Below are 14234 nucleotides of genomic sequence, written 5' to 3' on the forward strand. Positions count from 1 at the left end.
AGCCTGACGCGGGGCTCGAACTCACAAACTGTGAGATCATGACCTGAGCCGAAGTCAGTCACTCAACCGACTGAGCCACCCAGGCACCCCCATACTTCATTTTTTAACATTTATTTATTTATTTTGAGAGAAGGAGAGAGAGAGAGAGAGAGAGAGAGAGAGAGAGCAGTGGAAGGGCATAGAGAGAGAGGGAGAGAGACAATCCCAAGCAGACTCTGCAGTGTGAGCACAGAACCCGATGTGGGACTCAAACTCACAAACTGTGAGATCATTACCTGAGCCGAAACCAAGAGTTGGACCCTTAACCCAGAGCCACCCAGGTGCCCCCATACTTCATTTTTATTATGGAGATTCCCAGGAGTAATATTGTTGGGTCATATGATAACTCTGTTTAACCCTATAGGAAACTGCCAAACTGTTTTCTGAAGAGGCTGCACCATTTTGCATTCTCACAAGCAACACATAAGGGTTCTTATTACCGAAACCGAAGTTCAGCAGCTTGTCCCTGAACAGCCAATACTCCAGAGACAAGTGTTAGTTGGAAAGGAAAGGTTGCTCCTTTTTTCAGGAGGCCAGCAACCTGGGGAGGTGACACACTAATGTCCAAAGACCGTCTCCAAAGTTCCAGATCAAGCAGGGAGGTTTTTTTTTGGGGGGGGGGCACAGAGAAGTAGTGACGTTCCACAAGCAGGGGAAGCGGTGGTATAGCGGTTAATCATTCTCAGTATGGTCTCAAGCAGAATTGCTGGCACAAAGGAAGGCTATTTTTTAGCATGGTCAACCTTAATCTTCAAGGAACCTCTGCTTTCTTGTTTCCCAGAGTCAGTGTTCTGTTGAAATCTCAAAGAATTTATCAGTAGTCAAGCTATAAGCTAGAGGCCACAGGTCAGTGAGTTAGAGATATGTAATCTTTAGGCTGCCTGGGACACAGTTACAAATCCCGATTGTCATTCCTTCATTCCATTTCTATGGAATATGGGGAATATGGGTCTGTCTTCCATAGCTACTTCAAGCTGAATCAGAGTGTAGAAGGGTTTTTGGAATGGAAGGTCTTGACATGGTGTAGGATGGAAGTCTTGGTCCCTTGTTTTAAGTGAGGGGGGCTGGATATCAGAAGCAGTTCTTTATCTACAACTTTGGACACCATTTTGCATAATCTAGTGACACATAACATTATTGTTTTTCCCCTAACTACATTCCAGTAAGTATCAGTTATTTCTTCTAAAATAGATCTGGGGGCGCCTGGGTGGCACAGTTGGTTAAGCGTCCGACTTCAGCCAGGTCACGATCTCGCGGTCCGTGAGTTCGAGCCCCGCGTCGGGCTCTGGGCTGATGGCTCAGAGCCTGGAGCCTGTTTCCGATTCTGTGTCTCCCTCTCTCTCTGCCCCTCCCCCGTTCATGCTCTGTCTCTCTCTGTCCCAAAAATAAATAAACGTTAAAAAAATAAATAAATAAAATAAAATAAAATAAAATAAAATAAAATAAAATAGATCTGATACTAGAGGGATCAAAAAAAAAAAAAAAAAGGCTGGTAAACCAATCAACCCTTTTGAAGCAGAGGGGTGTAATGTTGTAAGGTCTCCTTCAGCCAAATGGCCTGCTGTCTAATTTTGTCTATACTAGTTTCAACCTGCTTGTAGCTGTTATTTTAAGTACAGCAAGAAGAATTGACTACTACACATACACCTCCTTCTTCTGCTAAAAATAGTCTAGAGCTATTCTGTTGTCTAATACCACTTTAGCCAAGGAGTCCAAAGATTTTTGCAGAATGGCAAGAGAGTTACTGTTTTGTTAGCAATAAGAATTAACATTTTAGACACATTTTCTAACACATGTTTATGAATTGCAACTCCCTACCAGAGAGCAGAGTATATCCAAAGAAATATTCATCTCCACCTGGTATTTCTCCAGGGAGATCCCCAGTAGCCCAGGTAAATAATTTGAAAGAGCTAGTCCAATGGGCCACTTTAGACTTATTGTGTACTAAGAAGGGAGTGATAAGAAATGCTAACAAGCACATGCCTCCCATTGTCCCACTGTTCAAACAATCATAAACCCATGAGGTCCTCTTATTATCCTCATAGCCAAAAACACATCCAGGGAGTGTGCAGACAGTACCTACCCAAAGATTTATAGAGGTATTTTTAGGTATAATAGGTGTTAAATTTCTGAACTGGGAGTTTGTCTGAGGGAGCTGACTTCTTCCTCCTGACTTGGCAGACAGTTAATTTTTCCAAACCCCAAGAAACATTCTTTATATTAACATACTGTGTTACAAATGGGGGTCTGATAATCTCCATCTGAGGAGTTGAAGCATTTCTCAATAAAATAGCTTAGAGGTGGTGATTTTGCAAAGGCCATAATAGAACTTTTACAGTAAGTAGTTAATTTAGGGATTCCATTTGGCCAATAGAAAGTACATTTGTAAGCTTGTGGGTCTTTACTACTATTTTGAATATAATGTTTGATGAGAGATTGAGTAAGAAAGAAACATGGGACTTCTGAATAGGGGATTACTAGACAGACCTGATAAGTGACAGGGGAAACAGGTTTCTGTAAATCTGTTGTGCGAGGGGGTACATGAGTGAAATTATACACAGGAGTAACTCTAGGATTAGAATGACCGTACTGATGGAGGCTTTGGATGATGGATCCAATAATTGGTCACATTGGCAACATTGGTTAGTGTTCCTTGTCTCTCCAGAGTCAGTGTTTTGTTGAAATCTCAAAGAATTTATAGTTAATCAAGCTATGAGCTGAAGGCCACAGGTCAGTGAGTTAGAAATATGTAGTCTTCAGGTTGCATGGGACACAGTTACACTCTGTTTTCTCCACATCTTTGCCAGGACTAGTTATTTTCTGTTTTGTTTGTTTGTTTGTTTGTTTGTTTGTTTTATCACTATTCTAGTGGCTATATTTCTTGTAATATCTTTTGTTGTTTTTGATTGGCACTTCCCTACTGTTTAATGACAGCATTCTCTCGTGTGCTTAGTGATTTGTGAATTTTTCTTTGAGAACTGTTCTTTTAAATCTTTTGTCCATCTTTTAATTGGGTTATCTTCTTTTTATTGAGCTGTAAGTTCTTACTATATTATGAATATAAGTTCCTTGTCAAATTATATGATTTGCAAATGTTTTCTTCAAGCCTATGGGTTTGTCTTTTACCTTTGTTAGTGGTATTCTTTGAAGTGCAAATGTTTTTAAAAATGGTGACGTTCAGGGGCCCCTAGGTGGCTCAGTTAAGCTCTGACTTAGGCTCAGGTCATGTTCTCACAGTTCATAACTTCGTAAATTCAGTAAATTTGAGCCCCGAGTGGGGCTCTGGGCTGATAGCTCAGAACCTGAAGCCTACTTCAGATTTTATCTCCCTCCCTCTCTCTCTGCCTCTCCCCTGCTCACCCTCTTTCTCTTTCTCTCAAAAATAAATAAACGTTAAAAAGACTTTTTTAATAATGAAGTTCAGTTTATCAAATTTTTCTTTTATCACTTGTGCTTTGGTATTGAGTCTCGGAAATTATTACCTAATCCAGATAATTTTATAAATTTTCAATTTCCAATTATTCATTGCTAGTATATAAAAATACAGCTCATTTTTGTGTATTGATTGTATATCCAAAAACCTGTTAAACTCATGTAAAACTGTAGTTGCTTATTTGTAAATTCTTTCAGAATTTGACATAGGCAATCTTGTCTGCAAATAAAGAATGCGATTTATTGATTGATTGATTGATTGATTGATTTTTAAAGCCCTTGTTCTTAATATTAGTTTTTGTGTTTTTAGTCACTTGCTGGTATGAATCTAACACCTGGCTGTAATTTACTTGTGATTGACTAAATCATACAATCTTACTGACTCATGGGTTTGTATACATTTTCCTTTGAGAGACACTCAGCATTCCTTGGCACCAGTTTCTTGTAATGAATCAAGGAAACCCAAGGTTTCCTGGGTAACTGAACTCAATCATTAGGTGAATATTTAGATGGTAAACAACATAACAGGCCAGACAGCCATAAATCTAAACTCCCCTATCAAATCATCTCTATGATAGAAATGGAGTTTTCCATCTTTGCTGAAATAATAATTAAGTTGCTTTCATAGGAACTAGCTTTTGTAACCAATTATTTACAGGAATACGATTTTGAAGAGCTCTAAGGAGCAGATAATGTACATTTGGAGATTGTCTCGCTGTCACAGATTTTACAAATGAGTTACACTACCTCTCTCCTTTGCTTTAAATCTATCTAAGCATCTCAATACTACAGATAGCCTTTCCTTGTGCCAGTGATGGCAAAATGTTACCACGCTATTTGACAACTCCTGGGAGTATGTTAGTAGAGAATATATCGTCAAGTGGTCTTCAGCGAACATGTGGTATGGGATTTGCGCTACAAAAGCATACTGGCCACTACCTGAAATGCGGCAGGGATTGCACCTTGGTAAAATGAGGCCAGACATCAATCAGGGCTCAATTTAGACATGAATGCCCCTCTTAGAAAAAGAAATCTTTAGATAACTTCATTAAATGGGCAGAAAACTTGAGCTTGATTTGAGATCCAAACTTTTTCTACTCAAGGGGAATTCTGGACTGCTTTCTTGTCTCCTCAGTTCTCTTGAATACATGTTTTACAAAAGGCCTAGAAAGTTGGGAGGATTTTACATGCTATGGGTTAGAGAATAGATGATATCTAAGGTCTTTTACCAAATCAACATCCACAATTTTGCAGATAAGAAAACAACTTTCCCTTAAAAGCCAAACTATAATATTCACTGATTGTTTTAGGTTAATGTCAGGCTTTTTTATAGCTGCTCATATCTCTCATGGGGTGTGTGAATTAAAATGCTGTGATGGATAAAGAACAGCCTTTGTATGCAAATGAGCTGTGTTTAAAGACCAGTGTTTACTGTGTCTGTAAACAGTTCTGTCTACTGTGACCTTCGGCAAATTACTTAATTGCATTAAGTTTCATTACCTATTTTATTAGTCAGGATTAGGTAAATCAACTTTTGAATAGTTTTAGCCCAGTGTTTGGAATGTGGAAAGTATTGAATAAATGTTAGTGTCCTTTTTCCTTTCCTATCATATATCCCCTTCATTAATCTCGTTTCTGAGAAATCTGATTGAGCATTATAATCACTGCCCACGTACTGAGGTTTAAATCTATTACCGTACAAACACCAGAAAAGAGGTGAACTGCTTCTTGAGATACCAGACTTGTAAACCCAAATTATTGAAAAAAGGAGGAGGGAGAGTTACATACCAAAAACATCATATTTGACTACCCACAAATTCTCACTATCCTTTTTTTTTTTTTTTAATTTTTTTTTTCAACGTTTATTTATTTTTGGGACAGAGAGAGACAGAGCATGAACGGGGGAGGGTCAGAGAGAGAGGGAGACACAGAATCGGAAACAGGCTCCAGGCTCTGAGCCATCAGCCCAGAGCCTGACGCGGGGCTCGAACTCACGGACCGCGAGATCGTGACCTGGCTGAATCTCACTATCCTTTTGAGCAACAGATAGAGTTTATTAAAACTAATGCATTCACTCTTTATATTAACAAGGATAACCTTTTCCCGTTAGCTGCCAAGGTGGAAAGTAGAGAGCAAGTCACTGAGGAATTTATCACAGACTCTAAGGGAAGAGGTAAGGAGTATGGTGAAGATCCACTTGGGAGACAAGTCTGGGTGATTCTAAGTGGACCGCCAGACTCAAGAAACTGGACGTGGAATGCTTCATGCTACTGAGAGAAGGAAGATTATGTTGGCTATATGTTGTGCCCATTTTGCCTAATTGTAATTACCTTTAAAATAGCCTCTCATTTAAAGTTTACAACATACCTGTGCAGTAGTTACTATGATTTACATTTTATAAACCAACAGTAATGCTCAGAGGATTGGGTCCTTCATATGCAGCTTGTAAGTAATGGTGCTGGTATTTAAATCCCAGCCTGTCTAGATGTAAAGGCCGCTTAGTTATTGTGTGAGTTAGTGTTAGTTCTTACCACTATACCATCGGTCTCCTTGAAGAATTTTCCCTAAAGAACAGTCACAAAGTCTAAGCTAGGCTTTAAGCAAGTGTCTGCCTCCTAAATGGCAATTCTGTGCTCTGGACTTTTGAAATTTTCTTCCATCCCCATCAAAACATGCAGGTGAGGACCAGGCTGATTATAACTGACTCACTTTATCAACTCACTTGAGAAGTCATTTCCCTCAACTATTCTGGGAGGGATTAAAAAATCAAAGTACACAATATAAACTGAAAACAGTTTTGATTGCCAGCAATTGCATCCAAGAATTTTTAAGATTCAGTTCAAACATGTTGTTCATTACTTGATTTATTCTGGGTGGCATTACCAGTGCGTGAAGTTACTCTTAACTGGAAAAAGGCTCTGATTTTTATGTAAATACTTCAGGCCAAAGGACAGCAATTAAAAAAAAAGCAATCCAGACAACCATTTGAATCACCAACATGGAGAGGAGGAATGCTAACATAAACACATCATAACTTTGACCCATATAAAAAACCATGTCTCATAATGGCTGCAAGCAAACTTTGAGCCCTTCTTGCTGAAATCATGCAGTTACCCAGCGGGAATGGTATCATTCCAAATCACTGTTGTTAATAAACCTACTTATTATCCAAACAACCCTGAAACAAGAAACCTGAAATTGCTGTTTTGGGTGGTACTTCCTGCTGCCAGGAGGTGGTGTGTTTGACTTAAAAGACAGCAAACCACAGTTAGATTAAAAATTTAGATCAAAACATTTATGTGAGTGAGACATTGAGGGAAAGAATTCTGTTTGGTAGCAAACAGCCTACTTGTCCTAAAATGCATTCTGATTCAAGTTCAAAAATTGATGTAAAAAGACTGGCCAGGCAACCTAATATAAGGAGTATTTTAGTTACATAGTGAAAACTCCACACAGAAATTTATTAGCACTGCTGACATATGTATATATGTCATATACTTATTGTCATATACTTGTTTGGTACAGTGTTCTCATTATGACTTGCACACAAGAGGTGATCAATTAAAGGAACTAATTTGTTTTGCAAATAAGTATATTCTAAAGTATTTGAAAATGACTGAGAATCATAGAAGAAAGCCTATGGAACAGACAAGCCTATGGAAAGCCTCTTACACAGAGGGTAAGAACAAAAACGTCCATTAAAAAAGAAAGTGGAAACAACAAATCTGAGGTAAATACAGAAGAGCAGGAATAGTTAAGATACAGAGTTAGTTGGGGAGATAATTATTTCTATTTCATACTTTCAAATGCTTGTCAGATGTTAGAGAAATAGAATTTTGGGAATAGTCTCATGATAGCCTGTATTCTTCAGAAGGACTAATTGTGACGTATTTTAAACTGTGCTGGCTGATAGCCACTAGTCACATGTGACTAATGAGCACTTGAAATATGGTTCGTACAGTTGAGATGTGATATAAGTATAAAATGTAGAGTTGACCCTTGAATATCGCGGGGGTTAAGGGCAGTGACCTCTCCCCTCCCCCCACCACAGTCAAAAGTCTATGTATAACTTTTTTTTCTTTTAAGTAGGCTTCATGCCCAGCACAGAACCCAACATAGGGCTTGAACTAGTGACCCTGAGATCAAGACCTGAGCTTCAATCAAGAGTCAGACGCTTCACTGACCAAGCCACCCAGGCACCCCAAAAATCCACGTGTAACTTTTGATTCACCAAAACTTAACTACTAATAACCTCCTATTGACCAGAAGCCCTGCTGAGAACATAAACAGTCAATTAACACATTTTTTATATTATATGTATTATACACTATATTCTTACAATAAAGTAAACTAGAAAAAAGAAAATATTAAGAAAATCTTCAGGAAGTGAAAAGACATTTAGAGTATTATACTGTATTTATTGAAAATAAATCCACATACAAATGGACCTGCACAGTTCAAACCCATGTTGTTCAAAGGTCAAGTGTCTACCAATTTTGAAGACTTAGCACAAAAAAAAAGAAAGAAAAAAAGAAAGAAAATTGTTAGTTTTCTAATTAAATAATACCAGTCTTCATTTTCATGTGTGTGTCTTTGAGACTTCTATTGCCCTAACTTTGGAAGCAATGGTTTGGGGGCAAAGCAATATACAGCTTTGTGAAGATTCTTGATAACATAGATGTATCCTAACTTATATAATCACCTCCCTCTTGATGAACAGTTCTTTCCAATTAGGAGTGCATGTTTATTTCTATAGGAGAATCCCAAAGTTGAGAAAATTTGGTCAAAGAGTTACTTTTCAAAAGAGTTGTAGTAGTGCATGCAACCAGTAGATGGGAATGCATATTTTACCACCACATCTTCCAGGTGTTGGATGTTATGATTTGTTTTAACTTTTGCCAGTCCAAGAAAATTTTGGTTGGGTGGTAGTAAGGTTGAGTATTGTTTTGTTTATTGTCCTTTCTCATTTCCTCTTCAGTGAATTACTTGGTCACTTCTTTTGCCCATTGTGATTACTTTTTTGAAAAAAATCAAATTATAAAAATTGTTTAAATTAGAGTTGTTAACCTGTATCGTATATATTATAAATATTATCACAGTCTTTCATTTATCTCTTGAGGTTTTATGGTGAATCTTGCCAACTAAATACGCTAAACTGTAACATAGTCATTTGTATTTGCAGGAGAGGAAAGATTTTTTCTCAACCCTCTTATATTCAGAACTTGGAGTCCTGCAGATTAAACTGGCAAAGACAGACTAACAGGAGGAAAGGTATATACTTTTTCTTTTTAATTTTACATGTACAGGGGGTCCATAAGAAAAAAAAAAAGTAAAAACCCAAAGAAGTGATTAGGCTTGAGAGCTTATATACTGTTTTAACAAAGGGCAGTAGGTTGTGAAATAACTAGACAAAGGAAGAGGAGTGTGGGCTTCTAGGAGTGGTAAATTGTAGGGAGGTAAATATATAAGGGAAACTAATGGTAGATAAAAGTTATTTAGTAAGTCTTTTAATGTAATTTATTTATTTTTAATTTTTAAAAAATGCTTATTTTTTTATTTTTTAAAAATTTATTTATTTTTGAGAGACAGAGAGAGACAGAACATGAGTTGGGGAGGGGCAGAGAGAGAAGGAGACACAGAATCCAAAGCAGGCTTCAGGCTCTGAACTGTCAGCACAGAGCCAGCACAGATCCTGATGCGGGGCTTGAATCCACCCACCGTGAGATCATGACTTGAGCTGAAGTCAGATGCCCAACCGACTGAGCCACCCAGGCACCCCATAAAAGTGTTTACTTTTGAGAGAGAGACAGAACGCAAGCAGAGGACGGGCAGAAAGAGAAGGAAACACAGAATCAAAAGCAAGATGCAGGCTCAGAGCCTGATGTAGGCTTGAACCCACAAATCATGAGATCATGATCTGAGCCAAAGTCGGCCACTTAACCGACTGAGCCACCCAGGCACCCCTAATGAGGCTTTTTAATGCGGACTCATCAATGCCATCTCCACCTCCACTGCTAAGGGATGTTCTTCTTTTGGTATAGGGAAGAGGGAAACATCTTCACAAAGGGAAATTTGTGCCCTGCTTTTGTTAGATGACAGAAGGCAGAGAATTCTTCCCATGTCTGCTTCTCAGTTACCTTCAGTTCAGAATACTCTTTATGCCAAAGTGGCACATTTTGGCATGGCACATTCATCTTTTATTTTATGGCTTCTAAGTTTCCTTCTTTCTTTAGGATATCTCTTTAACCTAAAGTAACAGTTTCTTCTAACTTTTCTCCCAACACATTTTTGTTATATTTTTTATATTTCAATCTATAATTCTTGTAGAATTTTTCTACCAAGGTTGAGATCTAACTTTTTATCTTCCAGATAGCCAGTTACTGCCATTTCTTGTTAATTTGTGAGTGAAAATATTCCTTGCCCACTAAACTGAAATGCCACCTTTATATTCATATTCTATGTATAGTTGAATTTTTCTGGATTCTCTATGTATTTATCTTTTTTATACTAATAATTTTTTTCCCTACTACTCCTTGATCAAAGTAACTTTGTGTTAGGTTTTACTACCTGGTAAGACACATTGACCACTCCAGGCCTCTGCTACTCTTCTTTTTCTAAACTATTCTTAAACATTCATCTTCCATTTGCAAATATTGAAATCACTTATGGTCTCCAACTTTTTACATATCCTATACTTAAAAAAATTATTTCTAGGCATTTTATTGTTCTTGTCAGTCACGTTGCTTGTGATAAGAATCTTTCAAAGGAAGTTCTAGGAGCTCTTCTGCCACACTTTGTATTGGCTCTTGTGTGTAAGCTGATGACTATTGGTCCCAGATGTGTTTTTGTCCTGTTTTCTGTGGCATATGGAGTGAATACGAGGAGGAAAGCAGGGAAGAGAGAAGGTTATATTAGCTGTGGTTCAAAATTTCTAAGGATTCCGTTCTTAGCTATTTCAGATTACTGAGCGGTTACCAGAAACTAAATAAGACTCTCTTGTGTGTGTGTTTTTTTTTCTCTCCAGTTTTTTCAGCTTTTAGTAAGTGGAATACACATATCAATGTATTTTACTTAATTTAAGAATTTTATTAGCTATCTGAATGCCCAGTTTGATGGCCAGATTTATTAGTTTAAATATATCCTGCAGTGAATATATTCTTTAAAATGTTTTTAAGTCTGAGGTTACTCAGACTCCTCAATTTAGTCAGTGAGTATTTATTGTAGATCTTCTGCGATAATGAAATGCTCTAGCAGTACTTGAATACTGATTTTATTCAAATTCACCTATAGTTATTCTGAAGTGGGGAGGGGAAGGAGTAACAGTTTAAAAAGTGCAAACAAGCCTGATATTCCACTTAATAGACACCAGCCCTAGAAAATTTATACAATTAAGCCTAAAAAAATGTCAGTGACTTTAAGGGACCCTCCACTGCAGATGAGAAATTAGTATCATTGGTCTGACTGATGACAGGGCTGCTGGTGATATTTTGTCAACATCTTGACAAGAAATTAAAGAATTTATTGAGAGTCCAAGAAGAACTGAGTAAGGAAAACTCAGATGACAAACATTTAAATAAAACATTAAAACAAAGCAAAACTTGCCTATATAGTTGTATTAAGAAATAATATTTTTTATTGTATTTTATAATTGTCTTGGGAGCTTCCCCTCCCCCATTTGAGTATTTAACTTTTGCTTGTGAATAACTTGAGGATGTAATTCATGTGAGGAATAAAACTTAATGGTGGGAAGGTGCCAAGACATATGAAAGAAATAGGAAAATATATGACATAGTTTCTGCTTTCAAAGAACTTGAAGGAGCAATATATTTATTCAATGGGGCCACTTTAGAAATGTGGTGGCATTAAATAATACAACAAATTATAAATGACAAAATGTGTGGTCAAACCATTACCATATTATTTTTTGAATAAATCTATGAATGAATGGACACAGACTATTCAAACATTTTACTTTTATACATTTATTAACTTGATTCTATATCTAGAATATATTAAATTTCTAATATATTCAATTTCTAACAATCTTCACTTAAAAAAAGAATTCAAATTACAAGAGTAAAACATGCTGTTAGTTAAAAAATTCAACTGGTTATAAAGCAAAAGGTAAAAAGTCTGTTCACATCCTCATTCATCATCTAACTCACAGAGATAACTTTTTTGTTTACTATCCATCCAGAAACTTTGTGTGCCAGGCACGTTCGCATACTTTAAAAGAAGGATACTATGTACATAGTCCTTTTACAGCTGATTTTTTTTTTCATTATTTCATTTGAGTATCTACCGATCTACTTTATTATTTTTAGTGCCTGCACAATATCAGATCCTAAAGTATCATAGCTTATTTAATCATTCCCTTACTGATAGACATTTAGGTTATTTCCTATTTCCCACTATTAAAAACAGTACACCAGTTAATAGGTTTACACTCCCTTCTGTCAGATTATCTGTAAAATAAATTTGTAGAACTCTAATCTTTCAAATTGTAGTTTTGACAGAGGCTGAGGGTGTTCTGTCGTGGATGGATTGGTTTGAAATGATCTGTTTACGTAAATCAATAATATTAGGTGTGAGGATGATCTGGTGGCAACGCCAAAATCAGAGTTTAGTTCCCTTTTTTTTTGAGGATTGGGGCTAAGATATGTTCGGTCTTTCTTTTCCTTATAGCTCCTACATATATCCCTTCAGAAGCGGTCCTTGGTAAACACTATTGTCCCAAGAATTTCACAGGACAACTGCGTAATAATCATGTAAAATAGTCTCGTTATAGGCGAAGAAAAAAGATTTGTCGCCTTCTAACATGTATCCTCAAGTATTTTATTTGGAACCAGCAACTAGTCCGATCACTAATTTTTAATTTGTGGCTCGAAAAAGTGTGATTGGTGCACTTGGCTTTTTTGTCTTCCTTAAACAGGGGAGGGAAAGAGGTTAAATGTCCTACTGTGCCGGGATTGAGGAGGGCCAGGGAAAGCAGGTTTGTGTAGGGTTTGTTTTTTCCTTTGGGCTGCAGCTGTTGCTTACGGGAGGGCGATGGGAGGGGTAAAAACGTCAGGGCTCCATTAGTGCTTTTATTCTCTCCAGTCCTTGAAGGACGCGTCTCTGTCCATTTTGGAAACAAGAGCATCCCCTCAAGAATCACCGGGCAGGAACACCAATGCTGCGTCCGGACTTTTCTGTGAACATATGTAAGGAGTCAGACAAAAGACTGTGAAGCGAAGGTAGCACACCATACCCAACATGCCACCAGAAAAGAGCCGGGGTCTTCTCGTCCCTCCCCGCAACGTCCCACGTTGCCGCGGGCCCCGCCCCTTGTGGGGGTGGAGCTTAACTCTATTTCCGGATTGCAGGCGGAAGTGGGCGAATTTGAATCCTGTGGGCCGTTGGATGGGGCTGCTCGAGGTCAGCTTTGCGGCTCTGGGAAAGAAGGGAAAACTGATACGACCGCTCTGGAACTTTTGCCCAGCGTGCCTTGGTGAGTGAATGGGGAAAGGGAAGAAACTGAGTATTCCAGGGAGAGAATTCGGACCGTCGGATGGGACAGGGGTCGAGAGGCGGGACAGTGTAGCGGAAATCGGAGGGCCTTGGGGAGTGTCGGGTGGTAGGGCCGGGCGTGGAGACTTTGGGAAGTCGAGGTGCTGGGAAGCGTCTCGCGGGCCAGCGCTCACAAGCCAACTCTTAAGTATTGAGGATTCGGAGCCCCCCCGTCCCTGAGATTAAGCCTTGTTCAATCTCTGACTTTCTGGTAAATACAGTTTAGTGTTTACGCCAATTGGACTCGAATGCTGAAGCTGTAACAGTAGTTAAATCTAATTGCGAAAGCGTTACCACAGGTAAAAGAATCTTCCTTTATTAAAGATGGAAGGTTAGGGGCAGGTTTAGAATGAGATGCTCTACGTGGCTCTGCGTTTCTCCTAAGAGGGATATTCGGAGTAGTCTTTATGACTTTGGACTGCAGGGAAGTGACAGCCTTTGAAATGCCCGGTGGGGATTTAAATTGAAATCTGAGTATCCTTTGTATTTAAAACCCGGATATTTTTCTTTCACGAGTGACATTTTTCGTGAACCGCAAAAATTCGAGACTCTTGCTGATTTAAACTGACGACGGTAACAGTGATAATTTACAAAGGTCTTAGTTTGCTAACAATAGGGTTAAGGTTTAGTTAGCTCCCCAGAACTACCTTTTCACCTCCTTCATTCATTGGCCAACTGGGTTATTGTGGAGTCATAATGGAAACGCTCTACTAATGTTTCCAGCATTGGGCTTTCTTTGTTTGGTTTTGTTTTGTTTTTGCTGTTTTATTATTAGTGATGAACTACCTCACATATCAAACTATTTAACCCCATAGCAAAGCCATGCCTTCTGGAATAGTTTGAATGTGTACCCTACGTCTAAAATATAAATGAGTTTAAATGTAGAGAAATTTTATATTATTGAAGACTGTCACACTAATTTTATGTTGCTTTATAGGAACTGATATTTTGTGTTTCTTTTAAACATTAAAGTGATATTTTGTGTTTCTTTTATGGTATCATACCATAAAAATGTATAAATATCTTTTTTAATGTATTCTTTCATCTGTTACTGGCTAATCCTACTTTCCCATCCTACTAGTGAACTTTTGTTTCACTGTTAACCAGGTAAAATAGATTCAAATGTTGAGTAGTTACGATTGTTGAAATTTAAACATTTGGGTGAGACTTCAGCAAAGACTTGAGCTTTACTTTTAAGAATTGCAGACAGCTGT

General features: G+C 37.9%; 1 protein-coding gene across 5 annotated transcripts in view; it reads left to right on the plus strand.

Annotated features, from left to right (window-relative positions):
• The first annotated feature begins 12688 nt into the window (after positions 1-12688).
• Positions 12689-14234, plus strand: part of G2E3 (G2/M-phase specific E3 ubiquitin protein ligase) — a 68949-nt gene continuing 67403 nt past the window's right edge. For 4 of the 5 annotated variants that reach the window (XR_006704911.1, XR_006704912.1, XM_045450592.1 and 1 more), the window contains exons 1-2: positions 12689-12707; positions 12837-12961. The gene's annotated coding sequence lies outside the window, so the exon portion shown is untranslated. The remainder of the gene's footprint in view (positions 12708-12836; positions 12962-14234) is intronic. The other variant, XM_045450594.1, reaches the window with a different exon arrangement.

This window comes from Leopardus geoffroyi, chromosome B3 (genome assembly GCF_018350155.1).
Source record: "Leopardus geoffroyi isolate Oge1 chromosome B3, O.geoffroyi_Oge1_pat1.0, whole genome shotgun sequence".
Classification (NCBI taxonomy): Eukaryota; Metazoa; Chordata; class Mammalia; order Carnivora; family Felidae; genus Leopardus; species Leopardus geoffroyi.